Genomic DNA, 6,000 nt, shown 5'->3' with positions numbered 1-6,000 from the left:
GTTCACATCCTAGGCAACAATTTAATCCAGTCTTGCAGATGAGGGTGTTTGGCCATCAACAGTGGGCCACCCCTTAGATGTGCTTTTAATATAACTTGGAGGCCACCCCTTAGATTATTATTATTATACAGTATTTATAAAGCGCCAATAGTTCACTCAGCGCTGTACATTACAAAGGGGGACAGAACAATACCAATACAATGCAAAACATGAGGGGATTGAGGGCCCTGCTCTTTTGAGCTTACAATCTAGGAGGGAGGGGATGGTGGCACAGGAGGAGATAGCTGTGGGGGATGGAGTGGTGGGAAGAGTGGAGGTCGGCAAGTTAGCAGGGGGTGGGGTAGGCTTCCCTAAAGAGATGAGTTTTCAGGGTGCGCCTAAAGGAGAGGAGAGTAGGTGATAATCTGATGGGTTGGGGCAGGGAGTTTCAGAGGATGGGTGACACCCTGGAGAAGGGCATGGGAGGAGACCAGGGAACTACAGAGGTCTTGTGAGGGGCGGAGTGTGCGTGCTGGGCAGTACTTGGATATTAGGTCGGTGATGTAGTTCGGGGTAGTATGGTGGACGGCTTTGTACGTCAGCGTTAGGATTTTGAATTTGATCTGTTGCACAATCGGAAGCCAGTAGAGGGATTGGCAGAGGGGGGTGGCAGAAATGGAGCGGTTGGAAAGGTGAATGAGTCTGGCAGCCATATTCAGGATCGACTGAAGCGGGGATAGCCAGCGGCGAGGCAGGCCAGTAAGGAGGGAGTTGCAGTAATCGAGTCGTGATATGATGAGGGAGTGGATGAGCTGTTTAGTGACTTCTGGGGTTAGGAACGTGCGTATTTTGGCGATGTTGCGGAGGTGGAGTCTGCACGAGTTTGTTAAAGATTGCACTTGGGGCTGGAAGGATAGGTTGGAGTCCAGAATGACACCAAGTACTCTGGCCTGCGGGGTGGGTTTGATGGTGGCATTGTTGGATGTGATGGAGAAGTCAATGGGGGGTGGTGTCCGGGCTGGGGGGGACGGGACAAAAAACTTGGTTTTGGAGAGGTTGTTTAAGGAAGTGGAGCGACATTCAGTCTGATATGTCGCTCAGTAGGCGTGTGATTCAGGCGGAGACCGAGGGGGTGAGGTGGGGGGGTTGATAGATTTGTGTGTTGTCGGCATAGAGGTGGTAGTTGAAGCCGTGAGAGTGTAGATGTGCTTTTAATATAAGTTGCAACTAACTCCTTTCTCCTGAAGCTCAAACCCATGAAGTGTTGAAGCAGTGGCCTGCAATGAACAATAGAGAAAGCCAGTATACTGCTGTACAGTGAACAGGGATCTGAAAAAGAAGTCTGTACTGAAAATACACAAGATACTATTGGTGAACTTTCCATTTAAAAGTTGCTTGGTTGCCACATTGACCCAAAGGCTTGAACCCTTGGCCACTTACCCTGGAAGCATGCAGAGTATACATTCTATGGTTCATGTGACTTCATCTATGCCTCCCGTTTGTTGCAGATCAGTGATTCAGTTTTACCTTAAAGCGGAACTTTAGTCAGAAAATGAAGCCCTGCTAGATCACTTCAAGCTGACCCCTTTTGCAGGTATAGCTATGTAAAGCATTAAAAAAAAAAAAAAGTGTCTATACTGTTAAAAATCCAGCAATACACGGTCACATCCTGCTCTGCACTTGCTCAGTTGTTTTTGGCACTGTGCTGAAAATCAGAGCCACTAGAGGCCATTTTGATGACAGTCCAAAGATTTACTTCTGCTCAGGGACTATGGGCTTCAGCAAAATTGGTAGTTCCTGCTGGAGGCCTCAATTGTATCAACAGTGGGAAGAGCTTAAAGGGGTACAGTTAAATAATACCGGAGCCTTCTCTGGGCCAGTGCAATGGCCAACAGCAAGTGAACAGGCCTCCAAAAAAAAAAACCAAGTTACACTTACGGTAACGTCTTTTCCAGGAGTCTTTCAGGCCAGCACTCTGAGAGACCTCGGCTCCTCCCCATCTGAGGAAACACCTCCACCTACAATAAAAAAGCTCCACTCCCCTCTGACCTCAGTTCTCCAAGCATCCTCCGGTCATCTGGGGAGACACAATGCGAGACAACATAATCATAATAAGCCATCTTCACATAACCAATATCAACAGTGGGTGGGAAACCGGTGCTGGCCTGAAAGACTCCTGGAAAAGACGTTACCGTAAGTGTAACTTGGTTTTTCCCCTACCGTCTTTCAGGCCAGCACTCTGAGAGGATAAGCGAGTACTCACCCTTCGGGCGGGCTAACTGCTTGTAAGACCTTACGACCAAAGTCCTGCTCCTGCACCGAGACCAGGTCCAGTCTGTAATGCTTGGCAAATGTGTCATAGCTGGACCATGTTGCCGCTCTGCAAATCTGCCCGGGGGAAACCCCTGCTAACTCTGCCTGGGTAGCCGCCACAGCTCGGGTGGAATGTGCCTTGATACCCTCCGGGACCTCCAGGCCTTCTGCCTGATATGCTCCTGTAATCGCCAGCCGCAGCCAGCTGGCCAGCGTCCTTCTAGACGCCTTCTTGCCTCTTCTAGCCCCCTTAAAAAACACAAAAAGGGATTCGGTGCTTCTGAACTCCCTAGATTTCTCTAGATACTGGAGAACGCACCTTCTGACATCTAAACAGTGATACCTCTCCTGATCTACCCCCACCGGGTCAGGAAAAAATGAGGGAAGGACAATGTCCTGTTCCCTCTGGAAACTCCGAGCTACCTTCGGAATGAAGGACGGGTCTGGTCTGAAAACGATCCTGTCTGAAAAAATACGGAGATAGGGTGTTCTGATCGAGAGGGCCTCCATCTCACACACCCTCCTCGCCGTGGTAATCGCCACCAGAAAAGCAGTCTTAATGGTGAGCTCACCTATCGGACAGGACTCCAAGGGCTCGAATGGAGCCCTAGTCATCCCCCCGAGCACCTTGGCCAAATCCCACACTGGAAATGGTCTGGACCTCGGAGGCCTCTGCCTCACCAGAGCTTTGAAAAACCTACTCACCAACGCCTCCCTGGCCAGGGGCGTCTCCAAGAACACACTGAGGGCCGAGACCTGGCCCTTGAGCGTGCTGACAGACAATCCCTTGTCCGCTCCCGCCTGCAGGAATTCCAACACAGAAACCAAACTATGGGTTGCCACAGCTGTCCGGTCACACCAGGCTGTAAAGCAACCCCAGACCCTACCATAAATGGCCTGGGTCTCCTCCTTCCTACTGGCCAGTAATGTCGCCACCACCCTAGGCGAGAACCCCTTTTCTAAGAGGAGCTGCTGCTCAGAAACCAGGCCGTTAACCGCAATCTTCCTATGCTGGGGCAAAGAACCGGCCCCTGTGTTAACAAATCCACTCTTGGAGGCAGCTCCCAGGGTGGACGAGAGGCCAACCTCTTCAGGGTCGCAAACCACGCCCGCCGCGGCCAGAAGGGAGCTATCAGTATTAACGAGGTCCCCTCTGTCCTGAATTTCCTCAGGACCAGGGGGAGCAAAGGAACCGGGGGAAAGGCGTAACAAAGCCGGTAGTCCCACCTCTGACCTAATGCGTCCACCGCTCTGGACCCGTCCCAGCGGGATAGAGAGAAGAAATTTGGGACCTTGTTGTTCCTTCCGGAGGCAAAAAGGTCCACATCCGGGGATCCCCACCTTCGCACAATCTCCTGAAAGACATCGGGGTTCAAGGCCCATTCCGACTCCCTGAGCCGAGTCCTGCTCAGGAAGTCTGCCTTCTGGTTCAGCTCCCCCTTTAAGTGTATCGCAGACAGGGACGCCAAATTCAGTTCTGCCCAGGACAACAGTGTCGCCGCTAAGGCCCCGAGGGCCTTGCTCCGCGTCCCTCCCTGCCTGTTTATATAAGCCACTGCCGTGGCATTGTCCGTCAGGACACGCACGTGCCGGCCCCTGACCTCCGCCTGGAAGGAGTGCAGAGCCTCCCACACTGCCCTCAATTCCTTCCAATTCGAGGATTTGTCCTTCTGCCCTAAGGACCATTCCCCCTGAGTCACCAAATTTCCCAGGTGGGCTCCCCAGCCCCTGGCGCTGGCATCCGTAGTGACCTCCGCGGAAATCGGAAAGCACCACAACAGCCCCTGAGTTATGCTGGACGATCTCCTCCACCACCATAGAGACCTTTTCACACTGGGGGGCACCAAGACCCTGCGTTCTAGGGAGTGACACTTCCTGTCCAAAACCCTCAGGATCCACAACTGGAGGGGACGCATATGCAGACCTGCCCACTGAACTGCCGGAATGGACGCTGTCAGCAATCCAAGTACCGACATGGCCTGTCTTATGGACATCGACCTGCTCCCCTGCAGTAATCTGACTCCGGCCTCCAACTTGGTGACCTTTTCCAAAGTCAGGCTGGTCTTTTGGTCTACCGAGTCTAGAGTGTAGCCCAAGTAAATCACCTTCTGAGAAGGCACCAGGCAGGACTTCTCCAGATTCAAAACCCACCCCAAGCTTTCCAGATGGTTCCTCACTATAACCAGGTCTTGCCGTAAGTGAGCCTCTGAATCTGCGAAGAGCAGCAAATCGTCCAGATAGGCCACCACTGAAATCCCCCTCAAGCGGATAGAAATCAGTGCCTCCGACAGAACCTTGGTGAATACTCTTGGCGAGGAGGAAAGGCCGAATGGAAGAGCCCTGAACTGCCAGTGTCGAATTCCTTCCTCCCCCCCCACTGCCAACCTGAGGAACCTCTGAGAGGCTTCCGCCACGGGCACGTGTAGGTAGGCGTCCTTCAAGTCTATGGATGCCATGAATGCACCTGGTGGGATTAGGGACCTGATTGTAAAAATGGAATCCATGCGGAACCTCCGGTAACGTACTGACTTGTTCAAGGGTTTCAGGTTCAAAATCAGTCTGAAAGCCCCAGACGGCTTTTGAACCACAAACACATGGGAATAAACTCCCTTCCCTCGCTCCGCTACCGGAACCCTGGAGATGACCCGCTGGGACTCCAGAATCTCCAAAGCGCCCACCAGAGCCGCGTCCTTCGTCGGATCCCTTGGACGGGTCGTCACTAGAAAAGTCTCGGGTGGCGGTCTCAGAAATTCTAACCGGTAACCCCTTCGGATGACATCCAAAATGAAGGGGCTGGTGACCACGGCTTCCCACTGTGGGAGGAATGCCGCCAATCTTCCCCCCACAGGAGGAACCAAGTCACCTTGGCTTTTGGGGCTGCTCAGGAGGGCGAAAAATCGCCCCCCCTCTTCCCCTACCTCTCTGTCCAGCCGACCTACCCTGACCAGGCGGTCGCAGGCTCAGCCTCTTTGCCGGGCGGGCCTTCCGTGTCCCCCCCTCCTGCATTTTCCTCTTGAGGGGGAAGGACTTTTTCCTATCAGCTGTCCGGTCCAATAATTCCTCCAACCCCGGGCCGAACAGACAGTCTCCTGTGAGGGGGATGCCGCATAACCTAACTTTTGAAGTGATGTCCCCCTGCCATGTCTTTAGCCACAGCGCCCTTCTGGCTGAATTGGTCAGGGCAGCAGACCTGGCCCCCAATCTCACCGACTCTGCGGAAGCATCCGCAATATACCCCACTCCTTGCAAAAGGGTCTCAAAAGAGGCCAAGATTTTTTCCTTGGGAGAGTCTGCCACAATATGGGCCTGTAATTGCGTAAGCCAATACTCTAAGTTCCTGGCTACCACTGTCGTAGCCATGGCCGGTTTCAGGTTGTACAGGGTCGAGTCCCAGGCCTTCCTAAGGAGAGACTCTGCCCTTCTGTCCAATAAGTCCGGTAAGACCCCCATGTCCTCAAACGCTAGGTCAGTTCTCCTGGTTGTTTGGGAAAAGGCCGCGTCTAGCCTGGGGCTCTTGTTCCAGACCGCCTCCGGGTCTTCCGAAAACGGAAACCTCCTCCTCAACGCTTTTGAGAAGAACGGTTTCCTTTCCGGGTCTTGCCACTCCTTCTTAATCGTGTCTACCAAAATGTCATGCACAGGAAACATTCTGTGCTGGTGCTCCTCCAATCCCTGATACATTTGGTCGTGGAGAGATAAGGCCTTAAC

Source organism: Staurois parvus, unplaced genomic scaffold (genome assembly GCF_062004578.1).
Source record: "Staurois parvus isolate SC_StPar_1 unplaced genomic scaffold, SC_StPar_1.0 ptg000438l, whole genome shotgun sequence".
Classification (NCBI taxonomy): Eukaryota; Metazoa; Chordata; class Amphibia; order Anura; family Ranidae; genus Staurois; species Staurois parvus.
Note: the sequence above shows the minus strand (reverse complement) of the source record.